The sequence below is a fragment of the Hirundo rustica genome, chromosome Z (assembly GCF_015227805.2).
Source record: "Hirundo rustica isolate bHirRus1 chromosome Z, bHirRus1.pri.v3, whole genome shotgun sequence".
NCBI classification, from domain to species: Eukaryota; Metazoa; Chordata; class Aves; order Passeriformes; family Hirundinidae; genus Hirundo; species Hirundo rustica.
This window is the reverse complement of record NC_053488.1, coordinates 17,228,276-17,248,737: the sequence shown is the minus strand read 5'-3', so window position 1 is coordinate 17,248,737 and position 20,462 is coordinate 17,228,276. Positions and strand designations below refer to the sequence as shown.

At 36.5% G+C, this 20,462-nt stretch overlaps 1 long non-coding RNA gene across 1 annotated transcript; it reads right to left on the bottom strand.

Moving 5' to 3' along the window:
* Positions 1-12,180: 12,180 nt before the first annotated feature.
* Positions 12,181-14,392, bottom strand: LOC120765705 (uncharacterized). The gene is made up of 3 exons (XR_005704494.1): positions 14,364-14,392; positions 13,399-13,495; positions 12,181-13,321 (listed from the first exon to the last, which is right to left on the bottom strand). It is a non-coding gene; the product is annotated as an uncharacterized LOC120765705 (long non-coding RNA).
* Positions 14,393-20,462: the final 6,070 nt, after the last annotated feature.

Below are 20,462 nucleotides of genomic sequence, written 5' to 3'. Positions count from 1 at the left end.
AGACCCTCTAACTAATTAAAGTTAGAAAGTGGTATGGTTATTCACCGGTGGGCAGCACAGGAGTCATCTCCAAAAGGTGTGGCCGCCCAGAACAAGACTCTTTGCTCTCTGTTTATTTTCCAAGATCTTACATCCAATACATATGCATAACCCCAGCACCTCCCATCCCCGCTCTGTGTTAAAATGAGGCTATCAGTCCTTCACGCGTGCGCAGTTCTTCTCTTGAATTGGGTCAGTGGAATCAAAGGATGAAGTCAGGAGAGTCTTCATCAGGTCTCTGTGACCCTCTGGCATGATCCAAGGTCCCCTGCTTCGTGATTGATTGATACCAAGTCCAGGTGCTGGCCATTGTTCTTAGTGGTTTCAATCTGTTCTTATGACGATTCACTTACTCCACTTTTTCTATAAACAAGCTCATAATATAACAGTTAGCTCTAGCTTGGGCATCTAATAATCATTAACCTACCATTTACTAATCTAACTTACATTTTGATCAATATAAATTGTTTCTAACTCTTAGCTAAAATCTTAACTCTTTAAAGTCATGTCTCATCTTCCTCATATGAACAAAGGTGGTCATGTACATAAATAAATCAGTTCCTTAATTGATAGGGAGACACTTAGAAACACAGGAGTTTTGTGTTTGCTCTAGAAGTAACAAGCTGAAAATTGAGAATAAAAATTTGTTTAATCAGAAGCTGATGTACCCTTTTCCAACCTTAACAGAATGTTCAGTAAGAAACTGTCAGCTCGTCAGGAGCACTAGCAGCAGTATTTATAAAGGTATGGGAAGGTACTCATAATGTGTTTGCTTTTTTACTATGTATTCTCCAGAAATCCACTTCTGGAGGCTGTCCACTATGATCCAGTACAGCTGTTTGCAGGATTTGGTGTGTGGCAATGCATCAGTTTCAGTTTGGAAATACAGCATCTGTTCTTCAGAAATGATGGTTCTACATAAATGGGAAATGTGACTTCTAGTCACATTCTACAACCTACTGTAGTAGCTATGACTTTGAGGACAGGACTTTGCTACCCTCATTATAAAGAATCATGGCCATGTAAAACCATGAGAAAATGGTCCCAAATTTAAAAATGTTTGGGAAAATGTTTCAAGTCAAAACCCCCCTCTAGCAGTTTTTTTTATCTGGCTTAATTTACCAGCTGAAAATTAAATATAAAATGCCTGTGAGTTCAGTTAGATATTACTGAAGTGTGTCATATTGACAGAACAGATGACTCTGTGTTTACCATTGTTTGACTTTTCATCATGTTCTCATGCTTGACTCCAGAGGTGCTTTTTATCTGGAATGATATTTGATGAGATTGCACTAGGAATGAGGAGTGGCACAGAGGAGAAGCTGGGTAGTACCTGAAATATTGGTATCTACAAAGTTTGCTTAACTTCAGACTGTGCTGCTAACGATTAACCAACCCCTCTTTTCTTTCTCAGATCCATTATTTTTGTTGCACAATTGTCAGATCTTTTCTCTTGATTTTAGTTGTTTCCTTCGTGTTTTCTTCCTTGTTTCGTGTTATTTCTTGTCTTCTACTTTCAATGGTCATCTTTACTGAATGGTTTTTCTCACTCCCAGAAATTAGCAAAGAGTAAATTATTAAGAGCTGTCTGGGTATGTAGGCACAGGAGGTGGTACCTTAATTGAATTTACATAATATAATATATCATTTACATAATATAATATCCATAATAAAATATTTTGTCCTCTGTATTGGACTGTAATTATTCAAATTAGATCAAATAACTAGATTAAGTTAAAAATAATCCATCCTTGCACACGCATTCTTAAAAATCTCAGGTTTGTGGGGTCTATTTTCCAGCTAAAGGTCTGGACCAAAGGCAGCCTTATTGGTGGCTCATAACTGGTATAAGGAGGATTCACTTTGTATCAGGAGGGGCCCAAAATAGTCTATCTGTTTTCAGTCAGGTGGATTAGTACTCTGGCATATTCTGACATTTCTTTCACTACAAATTTAGATGTTGAATTATAAACTGAAAATAACATATTATCTAAAATCTAAACCACAAGTTAGGGCTAATTATAAAACTTCTTTCTTACATCGTAATTCTTGTGTTTTGGTGACCTTTCTTTTACTTCCAAATGTCAAAGTATAGTACAGATGTTTCTTGTAACAGATTTTTTCCAAATTATTTTAGTCCCAGGACACTTAAGATTGGAAGTCTGGGATATCCATGTGTTCACAAGATAATATTTAGGCATTCTTTTCCCAGCATATCTGTCAGGTAGATTTCAGGAGAGTATTAACTTCACAAGGAACTGCAATTTCACTGTGAATTTCTTAATTAATGAATATGAAGGAGCACAGACAACCTGCAGAAGCCGATTAGAGGGCTGTATACCATGGTGAGAAAAACAGTGTCTAGACTTTTACTCAGACAGGGCAATAGAACGCTGAAACAGAATTTCCCCAGTGCTGTGCTAGTATTCCTGCAACTGCTTACCAAATCTCAAAATTTCAAGTTTCATTTGGGTGAGGTCTGGATTATGTTTTCATGTTTACAAGTGATTTCTGTCTTGTGTTTTTCCACCCTTCACTTTTGTGAAAAATGTAGTCTTGAGCAAGATCTTGTATGAGTCAGAAGGATCATGCCCTTAATGTCTCTCTCACCGGTAGATGAGATGCTCTATATTTTCATCTTTATCAACATAAATAACTTTCATATGTAATTAATTCTCTTAAAATGCATGTGAGTTCAATGGCATAGGTCAGGTATCCATCCTCTTTTCCTTTATCTACCATTTAACATTATGTACTTTAGTTAAAAAAATAAAACTTTTAAAAATGGATTTTGCTTATAAATACTTGGAAAATAGTGGTAATATAAACCAAAGAGGAAGCACTTATTGAAAACAACACAAATTGCTATTTCTGCATATAGGAAACATAACTTTCTTTCTAGATTTATTAGCTGTTGGCCATCATTTGATGTTAAGTGTTTTTCTAAAATAAATAAATACAGACAGTGTAACGATCGTTGAAACTGGAACATAATTCCCCTGACATAATGCACTGCTATCATTAAAAATCATGCCCTGCAGTAAATTTCATGCTGCCAACACCAGAGCATGATCCAGTCATTTTTGTGCTGGGATTTGGCAGGGTTTGGTTGTGTCACCAGTATCTGCATGAACAGATTAAATCATGTCAAGGTTAGGATAGAGTGTGACAGCTGGGTAGAATATGTACTGAAATAAATATTTTGAGCAACTGGCTTACGGAAATAAAGAGCTATTTGTTTTATTTAGGCTGATGTGATCAGTGCAGGTAGGGATTTTTTCTGAGATTGAGGAGTTCTTGCAGCTTTCAGCTTTGCTTTCCTTTCAGTCTTGAAACAGTCTAACAGCTATGTTTCAGTATAGCAGGGGGATTATACATCATGATTACCTAAATTTCCAAGAAACTGAACTTCATGTCCCAGCAGGTCCTGTCCAGGCATGTATGTTTCTAGTCCAAGCAGAACAGTCTGTGTTCTTCTGAGTCTCTATACATCTGCCTTTCCTATCTGAGTTGAATAATGTATAGTTAGCAGTTACTGGCAAGTTCCAGACAGGGGAATAAATGCAAGAGGATTGCATTAGCACCATCGTCAGGCTTTCATGGCTGTTTTTCTTTCACAATAGAATCATAGAATCATAGAAATAGAATGCTGAGATTTGAAGGGACCTTACAGATCACTCACTTCCATCCTTTCACCCTGACCAGGTTGCTCAGGGGCCTATATAACTTGGCCTTATCTAAAAATTTTACATCTGTTTTCAACCAAAATATTCCATCTTCTCTAACACCACAGGTAAATTTTAATGAGATCAGTAACGGTATATTAACTAGATTCCTCTTGTATCTTTTAGATGGATACATGCTTAAACAGCAGAATATTGATCTGTTACGCTGGGCTGTTATTCTGTCAATGGAGAACCCAGTAATTAAAACATGGAATGTAAATATGATAGGCAGATTTTTAGGACAATCGTAGTCTTCCTCAAAGTCTGTGTGGCTGAACTGTTTACCTTAGTGGAGACAGGAGGAAGAAGGCTTTCCTAGCTTTCTTACCTGTCACTGTGTGAACCTCTTAATTGGAAAAGGAGATGAAAATTACCAAAAGCAATGAACCTGTGGTAATGGTGGAAGATACTGTTCAATAAAAATAATTCTGAGTACTGTAGACCAATAAAAGAGATTAGCCACTATTCTGGAGATCTGGTTTAGCCTAGGAGTGCTGGCTATGCTCAAGAATAACTGAGTGTAGATATGTTTTGTTCTAGAAAGAGGGGAAAAGGAAATAATTTCCAAGTTCCTGTCATAATGTGTTTTATTAAATGGGAGTGAAAGAGCTGAGTTCAGAAGTCAGAGAAAACATCTGATAATGTCAACATCTCCCTCTAGGTTAGTCACCATGTACTTCCTTTATACTCAGTTGAGGGACAGATAACACTCCTGAAGCTTAAGTCATGCTACCCTAAAGCAGATGTCTAGAAATAGGTCAGGTGAATCACCCCACCTGGGAGCCATGGACAGCTATCTCAGAAGTCATAATCTATGTTGCAGACATCTCAAATCAAAGTGAGATGAATCCCAGCCTTAAGGTCTCTGTTCCAGCTCAGAGTCTTGCACAAACAGCTATCTGCTCGGGCAGTTTCTGTTGCTCATCTGATCTGGCATGACATGAAACAAGCAGCTTGAGACATGACATGAAATGAAATGCCCTACAAAACTGTGTGTGTTGGGAAGCTCTGCAGTATGAATAAAGTCCAAGAGAATATCTAGAGGCCTTACTTGGAATACAGAAACAATCTTTGCCATTACTGATAGCACTATGGACTGAAATTAGATTTCTAGTGAGGGATTAAGAAAATTTTGTGGACTTTATTATGGATTCCAATTTATAAATTCTGCTGGCATTTCATTAGCTCCATGACAGGTCCAGCTATGACACTGGGACACTTGAATAGGTCCTGATATAAGTACTTCAATATAATGCCTCCACTGAAATAGTACTTTCAAGTCTGAGCCTTGGCAACATGTGTGTTTACAATTTTTTTTAATGTAAAGAGCTTTTAATGTAGAAACTTCTGCTTCAATGTCCCCATGTCCAAATTATGTATGTCTGTGCAATAATTATGATTTGACAAAGGTGGAAACCTCACTGAACATGATGGTTGCTTACTCACTGCAATGCCAATTTACACTGCTAAAGAAGCCTAATTGATGTAAAGCAATGGTTAGTTTTCTGAAACAATTCCCACAGATCTACAGCAGTAAACGAACATGATGTTGCTGGATACATGCAATTCATTCATCCAATACCCAGATTTTCACCCTGTTGTGTCACTTGCCACTGAAACAAACTGTTGGGGGCTTTCCCCATTTTTCAGGTGGTTTCAGGGTCCTTTGCCCCCCTGCACAGCTCTGAGCCAAGCCGAAGGAAGAGACGGAGTTCTCAGGTTTAGATTTTTCAATGTTGCATACTTCATTTATTGTTTCTTATAAATTACAGTTTTCTCGGAGTCCGACAAGATGTTCGCAGCTGCATGGATTCCTCACGTCTCCCCCCGAGCTGGGTTGTCCTTATCTTTTATACTAATTGCTACGTATTTCTTGTTTACTATTTCTTACTAATGTCTATCACTATTACTAAAAAGGTCATCTTTACTCTGACCCAGTCCTCACTAACTACTTTGTGCCACATCAATGCAGCAATGGAGTGAGGGAAGGAGAAGAAGAAGAATGAGACAACGTCCCAGATTCTCCATCTTGTCCCCATTCACTTCAATGCTAGGAACCTAAAACTACTATTTTTTCACCCTGTGATAAGCTAAACTACTATTTTTCACATTCTTGTGGCCTGTAAACCTTCTCTCAGTGTAGGAAGTTTTTCCCATGGACTGAAATCAAAGCCAGTGTCTCTCTGAGCTCTGGGCTGGGGTCCCAGACCCCCCTGCCCAGGTCCCTGACCCTCCAGGGCAACGAAAGGAATGCCCTGGACTCCAACAACAAACCCATTAACCCTAAATTAATATAGGAAGGTCTGCTTTGAGGCATACAGATGGAGGAGACAGGTGGTTCTGGCTCTTAAAGCTTAGTTGGCATAGCCCATGTGGAATTAGTGGTGCTGAATGTGTGACCCTGAGGATGAAAAACCTGTTTATCTAAACTAGGAAATAGGAATAGTGGAAACTCTTACAATGGGATAGCTGAGCAAGCGTTGTCTGCTTACATAACCACAGATGGTAGGAGCAAGTGAACTTCATGAAGGTGAATATTTGATGAGATAGAAAAGAGTATTTCAGCACACTGTTAACTAATTCCCAGCTTGAGCAATAGCTGATGATCATCACACCTGGAAAACTTCTTCCAATAACTTCAGGGGCTTTAATCAGTTTGTTCTGGGTGCCATGACAAGTCACTGAATCAGTCTGTTTATTCCTTGGTGTGCTGATTCTTTGGCTTTAATAGAGGCACCGTAACTGCCCCAGAACTGTGCTTCAGCTTTTGTCTTCCTTTTTTTTTTTTTTTTTTTTTTTTTTTAAGCCATCTGAGTTGCATACTTTGGTTCAAGTAGATTATATGGATTATAGTTTCATTATGTAATGTCTGAGTTATAGTGTTTTCTCTTTTTCCAGGTACTTAGTATTTTTAAATTCATTTACCACTTACTCATTTTCCCATTAACTTAGAAGTCATACTGTTTTGTCTAGGAGCTAAGACACAACAGAAATAAGAAAACAGGCACTATCTAATAAGGCTGAAATACATACCATTTCATCTCTGCTTAAGATTCATTTTGATAAATGCCAGTCTGAAAATATGGGTCTGGATGTCTGTTTGGTATTTGCATTGCAAGTGAAGTGCAGGTGAAAGTATTTCCAGATCATTAGGCATATAATGCTACTTTAGTTAGTCTAATAGCAAAACTGGTGTTCTGCTGGTGTGAGAGGGGACTATTTGTCATTAACTGATGACATAAATCCCCTTGCAAAAGGGTTCAGGAAAAACATTTCACTTCTCTGAAGAGGCATGCTTAAGAGGCTGCATGAAGCAGGACCTACAGCGTGTTCCATTTTAAACAGGAGAGATTTTTCCACACAGGAGAAGCAGCCTGAACCTGGCCTTGAGCTGATAGAAACGTGCCACTACATTGTTGCAACTGAATATAAAAGGAAAAACATTATCAGAATAGAGTTATCTTCTTTGGTTCAAGACATATTGATGCTTAATTCTGATATGTACATCCACGTATCCAGACTCATTTGGTATCTAGGATTCAGTTTGGAAAGGATTAAAAAGACATTTGAAAAGGATTAAAAAGAAATTTCTTCTCAGTATGCATAGCCATAGCTTAGTCTCACCATCATCTCGAGTCAGTAGTATTTTGTGTTTCTACAGAGTTTCAAGCTTTGTGACAGTTCCATGGTATCTTAATTGGTGGTGTTACAGAGGTCTGGATGATCACAACCCAGTTTTGATTGTGATTTCTGTAAGCTTGGCGAATCAATGTATTAGTGGGATAATAGTGTGAAAGAAGCCAAGACATCACTCAGGTTCATTTCTTTGGCATAGCTGTTAGTATTTCACTGGCATTTGTGAGAGAATATCCACAGAGTCAGTAACTCAGAAGAAAATAGTATTTAAATAATGTATTTTGGGACAGAAATCTTCATCAAAATATAACATTTCTGTGTACATTTCCTGTGGTATTTGAATTGACACTTGAGCTTCTCAAAGTGTATTTGATGTCAGCCTTTGACTACTGTATCTTAAATCCAAAATTCATAGGCCTGATTCTTTGCCTTTGAAATAATGTTTTCATTAAAAAAAAGAAAAAAAATATTTTAAGCAGTTATGTTTGCAAAGGAAAAGTTTGAAAATATTATGCAAGATGTTAAAAAGGGATAAACTTCAAATTTAAAATAACATCTAGATCATTATTTTAGGATGTCTGGCTTGGAGTTTTGAGATATGTGCAACAGATGATACAGTTAGAAAAAAGTATTTTATCCAACATTGCAGTTTACATTGCTGACAATTACATTACAGATTTTAATAAAGTTCCCAGCACACGAAACCATGTATAACTTTAGGAGAAAGTCTCAGGTCTTCCTCATAAGGTGAAGATATAACATGATAATTTTTACAATCACTTTATTTTTCTTGTCTGCAAAGTACTGTATTGTAATAGTAACCCTCTTAGTCTCATTCAGATAAGACTCATGAGCATACTGACTCTTAAAATCTCAAAATTATTTCCACAGGATATTAGTAATGCTGAATGATTTTGAAAAATGCTGTGATAATCCCTAAAATAGAAATTTTCATTTAGTAGAAGAGATGCTTGTAATTTAATTTTGTGTAATGCTCCTCTCTTGTTGGAGGAAGATGAGGTTTTGGTTTTATGAATGTGTGTCTTTCATTTGATTGCACTTCACACAATTTTACAGTATCGCTGGAGTTAAGATGAAGTTTCAGTTCTGTAACAGAACAACATTTTTCCAGTCAGATATATATCCTTGGAAATAAGGGTTACTATTTTAATGTATTTTGCTATCTTTTTTTCTATTCAGTGTAAGTAGGGGAAGGATGAGGTTTTTTTCTTTTGCATGGACAGGCTTTCTAACTTAGCCAAGAAAACAATCTTTATGACTGCAGTGTGATTTCTTTCATATTATGCCAATAGGAACAATGAAGAGTATGCCTGTTCCTTTACAATTTTCTTTTCAGTATTTCTTAATATTTTTAATTACCATGGATCTTCAAGAGTTTACACACTGAGGTCTAACTCGGGAATGAATAGGACTACTCCAAAAAAACCCAAGCAGATCAAAACTGGGTTATGTGAGTATGAGCAAAAGAAACCAACAGTGTTTCTGATGTTTGCCACGAGATGTGTTTTACACTACCATGACATTTAAACATGACAGTGATACCTAAGAAGCGTGTGTTTAGGTGTGGCTGTCTGTATAGAAGCAATTTATACAGATCAGAGAAAAGACAAATTGTCCAATATATTTTTAGGCAATGCTTTCTAAGCAGATGGTGAAAAAAAGGCTAAATTGCTTTGGAGTAAGAAACAATACAAACATGACTATGTTAACACACAGCTGTCATTGTAATAATTCTAAAATCATCACTTGTCTTCACATGGAACAAATATCACCCTGAGTTCTGAATGCACAAATCATAAATATTTTAAAAGAATATTTGTTGCAGATGTCCTATGTCTCCATGGTCTCTTTCAAGTAGTAACTGAACTAAAAAGAAAACGTGACTGTTAAGTGTTCCAATAAGAACACTTTGGCTTGCTGACTATTTGCATCTTTTCAGAAGTGTGACCTACAATTAAAGCAAGATGGAACATAGAACTGGGCCTTTGGCAGCATTTCCCATCAAATCAAGTTTAACAAGATCTCTTCTGTTGCAGCTACTCTTTAAAACCCCTGTATTTCTGATGCAAGAAACCTTAATGCCTCCACTGATTGCAGTTTTATTCATGTTCCACCAATGTTTGGCCATTGTTCCGTTTTGAAAATTCTTATTTAAAATTATTTTTGAAAAGTATAAAAATAGTGTAGACATGCCCAATACCTGGAACAGATATTCATCTGCTATATTCATTGTTTTTATCTAATACAATATCCAGTATCCCAGCAAGTAGCCACGGTAACAGCAACATGGTGGAAAGTTTCCCTTTCTTTTCACCTCTCTGTAAGGAAGAATTATGCCTATACTTCCTACTTGCAGTTGTACAAATTGTATTTATGATTATTATTTCTGATTAGGTCAGTAAATTTCCACTGCTCCCAGAGATGGTATTTCAGATAATGCATTGTATGTTTTTCCTCCAAAGTTTGGGAATAGTTACCATGTCTTTTACAAAGTAAAAAAAATCTTTCACTCAGTAACTTTTTTGAAAAGCTGAGAAATCAGAAAACTGTACTTAAATCTTCTCTAATTTATTATTATAATTAAAAATAGCAATAATTCCATCTACTCTAAATCTCTAGAAATGAGAAAATATGTTTGTTTTTCTGAAGTATTATACAAAAAACTTCACTTTTTGGGGGCAACACTTGTGAAAAAAAAAAAAAAAAACTAACATCTTTTTGTTGTCTACTATGCAGGTAAAACAACATGACAAATATTTTTCCAAAATTTCCAGAGAAAACACATTTGATAATTAATTTTATAATTTTAAATGTGATGATGTTTAATATTGCTTCAGTGATATTAGGAATTTTTAAGGGTGGAAATAACTCAGGGAAATGCCCGGAAAAATATCTTCTCATTTTTGATTGATGATTTTTGAATTACCAAGTCAGTGAGATTTGATTGCTTGTGACAGGATTCTCCTTAGAATGGAAATCCAGATGATTCTCATCCAAAGAGAAGTGGTAGTTCATACCATAGCCTAGTCTGTAAAAGTGAACCCTGAAATGCCCGTACTTCATTTTTTGGGGGCATTTCATGTAACTGGATGTGGAACAGGTCATTAAACAAATTAATGGCAATTTTACAAGTAATTCCTACAATGACTCTACTGAAAATCACTCTGGAATGACGACAGAACCTAAATTTTCCTAAATAATGAGTGAGTGGGAACCAGCCATAGAAATAAACACAGCATAGTTAAACCATGTGGTATTGCTTAGGTCCGTGCAGTATGGACAATATCTGTGTAGTATCTGTGTTGTAGATGTGGAAATGAGAACTTTAGCTAAAATCACAATTTTGATACTGCCTTAGAGAACAATTGAAGCTTTTCAGGTGCTACCAAAGACATTCCTAAGTCCATTTGTAATCACATCTGCTTATTCAGCAGCATCCTCTGTTCCTGAATTTGGGTTTTTTTATTTTTACTTCTATTGGATACACACCTTTAATCAGCATGTCTGTCATTTGATACCATTCCTACCAATGCTGTATTAAGTTGAAGGAGTAGAGAAGGTACAGCAGTTGGGGTCCCATCAACCCTATTTTAAAAATTCCTGGAGGCCTCTAAACTAAGCCTCAGAACTCCAAGGGGCCGTTCTTGCATTTCCTTCTGAACTCCTGATTGCCTGTTCTTTATTTTATATCTCTCCACTTGCTGCTCATCATGTGATCCAGCAGCTCCTTCACCTCTCTTGTTTTTGTGTAACTTACCTGGCCTTTCCAGAATCCCAGAACACACTTCCTTTTCAATTTACACTTCCCTTTTCTTCTTCTCTTTGGTCTTTAAAATGTTATTAGTGTTCTACCTGAAGATGCTCTACCGAAAAATAAGAGAATATTTCTCAGGGTACATGAGAAAACTCTGGTCTTCCTTGCTTTTCTTAATCCAAAATCTTCATAAGATTACTTGAGGATGTTTAAGGAGTATTTGGCCCATGCTATTCTCAAAACACTTTTCAGAATTTTTCTAGTCAGTGTAATTACATGCATGGCAGAACAAGAAATTGTTTCATTATGGATTGGTAGCAAAAAACCCCAAGCATTTCTCTGTAAACTATAAATTAAACTTAACAAATATTTCATAGCCTTCCTATCAAGGTCAAAACTGACAATAACATGGACTTGTGAGAATCATAATCTTTAAAGATAAAAAATCTGATCTAATTTTTTTTCTACTGCTTATTGAGAAACCAACAGAAGAAAAAGGATTTTCTTCTGAAAAGACAGGATTTTAAGGGATTATGTCTCTATTGAAAGGAAATGAAAGATAATAATTTCTCTATTGTTGCTTAATACAGCATGGAAAACCATAATAATAATAACAATGAATAATTACTTGGAAATGATGAAGAAATAAGAGAAAAACCCAGAATTAAGATTTTTCCCATGGAATCCATAATTTTCTTTTGGTGTGGATGCCAAATTATTGAATGGATTACAGTAGTGAAATTCTTTAAATTCCTGTTGAGTATTAATCAAGCACACAGAGATTGATTAACAATTGTTAAAATTATGGTCTCTAGGAATGTGCGGACGTCTCACCTGATCAAATACTTTTATTTATGAAAGGACTCAGTGTGATATGATGTGAATTAAGTCACATTCAACATTTCTATGAAAAATTTGAAATCAACTGTAAAATTATCAGTCAAAAATCTTTCCAGAATTTTTATAAATTTAGTCAAATAGCATATGAAAAGAATTGCCTGATAATTAAGACCTATTAGAATGCCTTTTCTCATAAAGCTCAATGCTGCATTAGTCATCTGGAATCAAGGACGTTTCATGCTTTTCTGAACTTCATCCAGGTTGTGTGTCTCTCAGCCTCTCTCTCTCCTTGTCTCCATGTAAAAACCCAAGAATTCTGTAGATTTGTGTGGGTTTTGTTTGGTTTTTTAAAATATATTCTAGCACCTTTAAGTGTTACTTAGGCATTTGAATTGGCGCCTTCATCCATTTTCCCAGAAAACAGGATGAAGAAGACAGTTTCTTCTGTTCACAGAAGAACCTTACTCCTTTTTCTTTGTCCCAAGAAGCTGAGAGGAGCCTTATACTCCTGGCTTTTGGCAATGGGGAATACATGCTCTGGTAGGACAAGCCTGCAAGGCCAGCTAAGAAACATTATCATAACTGCTTTTCCTTGGATTGAGACTCTTCAATGGCTTACAATCTCTCAAATATCCATGTGTTATCAGAGAAACAAGCAAATCTCTCTTGAACATCTAGCAATTTCCTTAGCAGTCCTTTTAGAGTTCCAAGGACTTTTCACAGAAGAGCTGCTCATCTTTTTAGCAAGGCACGAGGGCAAAACATATCTTTTCTTGTCTCACTCAATGTTTCAAGAGTGAAACTTTGCCAAAATATTTATCATTGATATGGGAAATTTCAGTCCCAGGGGTGAAGTTTTGCAAGTGTGCAAGGAGATAAAACCAGTATTTTACTAGAAAAGGAAGTCCCAGACCATCATAATCTCATAAGAGATTAAAAAAACCCCAACTTTCTGAGGCTGTTCTCGAGCCAGTAAGTGATCAGGATGTTAGACAGACAAAATCACCATGAGCAACTTGCAATAGACAGTCCTTTTTCCTTCATTCATCTTAGCAGAAGAATATTTCCATTTGCCATATACTGTCTCATGTTGAATTTTTTAACCTTTTCCTTTTCTCCTCCTGGTTAGCCTTGGACAGGTGTGTGAAACCATCAATGCTCAGGCATCTTCAGAACACAACCATGCTCTTCCCAGACAGGCATTACCATGACTATGCCAGACATGCTCTTATTCTACAGACCAGCTCTTGCTGAATTCTGAATCGGGTTTGAGGTTTGTGTGTTCTCATTCAAAGCCTTCCCAAGCCTGAGACAAAGAAGGTTAGGAGTGAAAACCATATCAATCTGTGCACCTTTTGCACAAAGAAAGAGGCAAGGGCTTACCTGGCAGTCTTAGGGGTTCCTCTGATTCCTGAGCACCTCTATACACACTCCAGCTACCGCTCCGATTCCATGAAGCATTACTCTGACCTTGTGTTTTCTGTAAACACATAGCAACATGCATACTAAACAAACAAATGAAAACCACTTTGCCAATACCAGACCCTCCCCTCCTTCTCCCCCTGAGGAAAAAGAAGAAAACAAGCAATATGTGACAGATGTTAGTCATGTTGCTTAGTGCATGAGTAAAAACACTCAGCTGACGTGGAAATGACCATGATTAAAAAGAAATAAAATCACAGAATAATTGAGCTGGCAGGAGGCCTCAGGAGAGCTTTGAAATGTATTGGAATCCCTGTAAAAATTCTCCTTAAATGCTGAATTTTATTTTGTTAAATCGGAGATAATCACACACCCACACCAGCCAAAAAAAAAAAAAAAAAAAAAAAAAAAAAAAAAAAAAAAAAAAAAAAAAAAAAAAAAAAAAAAAGTGAGGGAAGTGAGAATTACTATAGTAACTTTATCATAAATAAAGTAAAAGAAAGAAAAACAGTCACTTTAGAGAAAAGTACATTTAAAGAAAGCACAGTAATTTAAAAACATAAATCCTAGGTTGTGGGTTACAATGGGTCAGATATGTTAGGGACAATTGTCAGCAAGCTTTGCTTATCTAACACTTCAAACAAACTGTGTGTTTCTAAATAGCTTTCTAAAATGCTTTATTAGTGCTCTGATTCATTTGTGGAGATGCCTTGAAGAGACTGGTTAAATGACATCCTCAAAGTGTCAGCTCAGCTTTAATGTATAGCTGAGTTGCAAGCTCTCATTTGAAAATTGCAGGGAAGTATTTTGAGGAAAGCCAAAACTTGTGACTGGATTTTCTCTGAGATCTCATGGTAAATTAAGATGGCTCAGCTGGTGCTTTGCAAAGGGCCAGAAAGCAATGAGCTTCTTTGTGCTGTACTCACCCCAAACCATGGTCAGAGTCTGAGGCTCTCAAGAGTGCTTTTAGCACCTGCACTTATGCTACTTAGAACCAAGCGGTGACTACCAGTGATGGCATGCAAGAGGGGCCTGGGTAAAAAAAAAAAAAATGCTGCAATGAATTAAATCCTTGGTCTTTGAGAGCACTGAAATAGGTAGGAACTGATTTGGAAAAACTGGTGGACTCAGGAATTTGCAGCTGGCTGAAGCCATGTAAATCTGTTCGTCTTCAGTAACACCTGTGTTAGTGATGAAACTGGTGGAACTTGTGGTCTGTGCTTAAAACTTTGTTTCTTAGGAATATTATTTTGATGGCAAATAATGCAGAGAGCTATGCCTATGTCTGTCCTGGGAACTGCTTTAACTAACCCTTTTGCCAGTGTAAACCACCTCTCTGCTGGAAAGAGTGTGGTAGAAATAGCATACTTTGTTTTCAACCAAATTCGGGACAGCAAACCAATGTCAGTGACGGCTTGCTGTTATTTATTGAATACTTTTTTTATTTGTTTGTTTTCTTAATTACTCTAATTAGAAACACTCTGTTTTGAGAGGTCTAATTGATCAATTAATCGCTTGCTGCTGTAAGCACCAAAAAAATCTGGTCATGTATATGAGAGAGATGTGTCAGTGTTACTTAAGGCTGGTTGATTTAATGCACTGCTGATTATATAAAATCATAGAAAAATTTAGGTTGCAAAGGATATTGTAATGGTCATCTGCTCCGACAACCCTATAATCAGCTAGGATATCTTCAACAACCAGGTTGCTCAGAGCCCTGTCCGCAATGATCTTGGATGTTTCCATTATTGAGCCATTCACAATTTCTCTGGGCAAGTGGCTCCTTCTTAGAAATGTCATCTACTCTTCAGATCTGAAACACAGTGGCTGCAGGTTCTGTAAGTATCAGGTATTTCTGTAGTAACCACATGGATGGTTAAATTTTAAAAAAGGGGGAAATTTTATAACACATGAAAAGCACAGTACTGTACAAGTACAGTAAAGGGGATGAGATTTTATCTGTTGTATTTTACACAAGGTTTCTACGTTTAGATTTTCTTTCAATATGGGACTTCCCAGCTATAAATGTAGATTAATTGTCTTCCTATTTTGATAACTCCAAGTTTTGTTGTAGTCTTAATGTCTATGGTTTCAAAATTGATCTATTTTGTGAGAGCCCTGACCCTTCTCATCCAAAAGGACACACATTCCAGCTTTCTAAGAGGAATTAAACTTTTCATTTCTCCCTTCTCTTGAGAAAACTTGAATTAACTTCTAAAGCTTGGCATATTCTGGGGTGGATTGAATAGTTTTCAATATTTTAGGATTTCAGCTGCTGTGTTCAGTGTAGAGATATCAGGTGGTCACTGGGTCCACAGTTCTATTTTTCAACAAGCATGGTTTTCAAGAGCAACTGATAAAGATCTGGTTAGTCAAAAAATCTCAAGAACCCTTGTGAAAACCCATACAAAGTATTAACTCTACTATGTGCTTTAACAACAGCAAATGACAAAGAAAAGAAGAAAAAGTTTCTGAAGTGGTTAATTTTAGTAATGACAGCACTTATGCTAAAAATCTCTATAATGTTACTAAAATTCAAATTCCTAAAACATTGCTTCCAATTACATTTTATAGCTACCTAGTATGAGCACACATATGCACAGCTCTTGGTTTCCTTGTTGGTTCAGAGTATGCACTGCCAAATATTGAAATGTTTAGTTAAGCCCTAATGTTCCAATAATTATTCTTTACTTCTTGATGCTGAACCCTGTGGTTAGAAGATGTTGCAACCGCAACAGGCAGAAGATTACTGCAATAGGCAGTAATTTGTTTCTCTTAATTCTTTGGGAATGCATTTCTATGCTAGAAGGGGAAAGTAGTTATTGAAGAGATATCTCTGTGAAGGAAAGAGACGAATGAAAATACATTAATTGTGCCTGAAATAATTAACTAATTTCATGTAATGATATATTTTGGCACAAATCCATGTCTGTGGAAATCGGCTCTATTGATATACCTCTAAAACTGGGAAGAGGGTTCTTAGCATCACATGCCTTGAATTGCCTGTAATATGAGAGAATCCTCTCTGTGTTTTCCATCTTCCTATAAACGAATGTGTGCCAGGAATTTAGACATTTAAAACTACTGGGCTGGAAACCTCTGGATTTTCATGTAGTGGTAGGTAGACAGGAAAGGGAGTGACTCAGTCTGGTGCCTTAGTGGTACTTTTCTATTCAGCTCCATATGCATTCTTCATGGTGTAGTCCCTGTTTCTTCTTTTGCTATGACTTTGATAATCATTGAAGCGAATAATGGTGATGGAAAGCAGGACATCAGAGAGTCATGAGGTGTTGTAAATACTGTGTTTGGTGCAATAGTGTTAATGTTGGCCAGAAGAGAGCTGAGCAATACCCTGAAAAACCAAATCTCAAAGGAAATTATTTTCCAAAGTAGGGTACTTACAAATACTATCAGAAACAGCAAATTCTTTTTCTCTTTAAGAAAGGAAAGAATTTTTGATCTCCTGATATCTGGACAAACTTGCTCATGTCACCTGCCTAGATTCTTCAACATTTCTAGCTGAATTCATTGGCAGAACACAAAAGGTGGTCCCCCATTAGCAGTGAACATCCCACCAGTAGAAAATGTCCATAAAAGCCAACTTTATCAAAAATATGGTCTTTTATTATCACAGATTTTTTTCTTCCTGCACTCATTTGGAGAAAGAGAAGAAACATGGAGAGCCTTTTAACCATGATTCCATGAGGCTGAGGCTGCGAAAGTTTGCCACATATGTTTTTTTACCTGTTTGTTACCTCCACCAAGAATTTCCAAAAAACAGATTCTTCACTCCTCATTGTTTGGCACATCTGGCAGGACCTGCTTGAGAAGACAAATGGAGAGACTGGGGACTTGGTTTCCTGGGTAATGATTCTCTGCAGAAAGCCTTGTGCGGTCCTATTTGTTGTTGAAGCCACTCTTTGTATAAGCATTCAACCTCCAAGTTTTTCACAAAAAAAACCCACAGTGTTTTTTCAGCACAGTTGATGGGATAAGTTTTTTTAAAAAAGGTGGAGGGAAAAGGAGAGGACATTTTTTCTTGTTTCAGAATTGAAATGCTAAGTTTTTCACACATTCAAATTAGCCTATTTTCCAGAAAAGAAATAAATGTAGACAAGTAAGGCAAGTGTGAATTTAGGCCAAGTTCATGTGTAGTAGTTGTTGGTTTCATTGTATAGAATGCTTGAAAAATGACTCAAAGGCAACAAAAACCAAAACCAGTTAGAAACACTGGATGTGATTCAGTATGAGCCAGTGAGTCAGCAGGCTTGAGATCTGGGAATAATTTCTATTGTAAAACAGCAGACCTCAAGTCATTGAACCAAAAGATTGTAATGAGAATAAACTGTAAGAACTTCTGTAGTTTGGTGTCTAGCAATGTGAAATAGCCAAGAGAGAGAATTTCAGCATGGGGCACAGGGAATACCCTTAGCAACCAAATTGTAATCCATGTTATTCACTTCCATTGATAGATAATTACAGGCAAAATCATGGCTGCTTCCAGCAGCCTAGGCTGTAAAGGAAGTAACTCAGGTGAGCTACAAGAGTTTGTCCCAGACAATCCTAGTAAATTTCTATTTGGATATAATGTAGTTTTAGCATTTCACCCAAAGTCATACTCAAGATGATAGCTCCTTTCAAAAGTTTTTCAAATTTAAAACTTTCTGCTAAATTCGACGCTTTACACGGCCCTTTGGAGGATAGGGTAAAAAAAGAAAAGAGAGTTAATAATCTTAATTATAACAAAGCTTTTCTTTTTTTTTTTTCCCGAGCCCTTAACTAGTTTATCAACTCCTATATTAGAATGCTATTAAAAGAGAACACAATTACCAGAAAACAGCAAGTATTCAAGCACTTTCAGTTTCTGAAACTGATTTTTTGGAAAAATAAAAAATCCCAGTGATTCTAAAGGCAGCTATTTGCTTGTAACCTGGATGGTTACTTAATGGTCAGCTCTGCAGATCTGAGTCAGTAGAATACGTTTGGAAAGGTTCCTGAAAAATCTTGCTACATTTCATGCCTTCAAAAGGCAAGGAGACATGATGCAATGTCTTCAACAGATCGCCCAGCAGCAAGGTGATTAAATCAGCATGGCAAGTTTCACAGCAGTCTGAGCTGATAGCAGTGCATCTTGAAATGCTAGAATCCAGTGTGGATAAACTATTTGAGTCATACTCCTAATATATTACAAATGGGAGTTCCCAAGAATTGTTGCTTCTCCCAGGCCCATTTTCCCTCTAGATCAGAATTTAGTGTGTACTTACTGGATGACTTAAAAAGTGTGCTGCTAACTGCCAAATAAGTAATGGATTCTGCTGTTCTGAAAACTACCCCTGAAGACAATATATCTCATTATGGTGGGATTTTAATCAGGGGACTGACACCAAGATTTTTTTGCTACAAGTTTGTTAATACATAATCTCTAGTTTCTTTTGATGTATAAAATACTGGAACAGGCATCCATCCAATCAGTTTCCTATGTTAAATTAAAAAAAAAAAAAAAAATTGAAGGAGTTATGGGGGTTTGTTTGTTGAGGGTTTTTTTGTTTGGTTGATTTTATTTTTATGCAGCACTTTCTTAAGGATATTAATAAATAATATTCATTTGTCAGTGTAAGTGTGAATAGAGAATTTTCCTATTGAGTTACATGGCCCTGTCATGGGTAACACACATGGTAGTTCACAGTAAAAATAATTTTTATAAATTAATAATCAGATGAGTACAATCTAACTCTGAACAGCAAAGCACCTGTTTCCAGGGTAATTTATGTGTACTCAAGCATTTGGGCAGTAACTCTCTACCCTGTTCATTGCTGATGTTAGCAGTAAGTTTGATATGGCTCTTTGTGGTTTGTAAAAGCAGAAGACAAACTGGTTGAATGTTATGTAATCTGACCTGAGTAAACTCTATGGAGAACAACATTCCTCAGTGTCTAAGTAAACCTTTCTTAAATTAAAAAAAATAAATCCACTCCTGACTTTGCTTTGATAGGTTTAGGCTTTAAAATGATAATTATAAAAACACCTTGTTGTTAATAGTTTTAAGCAGAAACACTTCATCTTCTGCTTGTTAGGACACAAAGAGAGCAGGAACTCTCTTAGGAAAGCCTGGGAAAGTTGGCCTGGCAATATGCCCTGATGCTCAAGTAATAACGGGATTTGCTGGGCCAGTAGGGTGGGGAGCAAATTCCTGTAAGAAATAACAAAAATATTTCTTATGGGGAAACTGGTTGTCTCAATGACTGAATGCCCCCATGCTTGTCTGGCTTGTGCTGAGTTCAGACCTCGTGTGCTACATGTCCATAACAGTTTCCCTTTCAAATAACTCTTGTGTGAAACATTAAATGTTTGTTGTCTTGTCAAGGGAAATTTTGATCTTTTAAACATTTTTGGGTCCTACTGTTCTTCTTAGATGTCTGTGAGATAATTAAAAGTAAATAAATTTAAAAATATCCTAGTCCTGAATCAATAGCATCTAAATAAACATTCAGAGACCCCTCACTAGTATTTCAGACTCTTGGTGTGTTTCTGTTTTCATTGTACACCCATTACATTCCTACAGATGATATTTACCTTTGGCTGCTACTAAAGTTAAAGTGCCTTCATCATTTTTCCCTCTTCTTCCCATGTATTGTACTACCAAATTTCATAGGAAGATTTTTTTTTTCCTCATTGTGTCCAGATTAATATATGTTCCTACTTTGAGTTAGGAAGCTTCAACAGGCTCTATTCTGTGAGCCAGTATCAATGATTCTGTACTGGATGTATTCACCTTGTTGAGTCTGAGAGAGCTGAGAGAATCATCCCTTTTACTCTGTAGAAACAGGATTGATAGTGATCACAGTTCCCCCTTTTGTTCTTTCTTTAAAGCTGAAGAACAATTGTCTGCTTAGTATTAAGTGAAAGCCTGATTGAAACTTGATTTCTCAATATTTATGCTTCCCCAAAATGTAACTTTTAGTCATTAGTCTCCTCCTACATATCACATAACGAGGCTGGAGTTTGTTATATTGAAGTTGAAAATG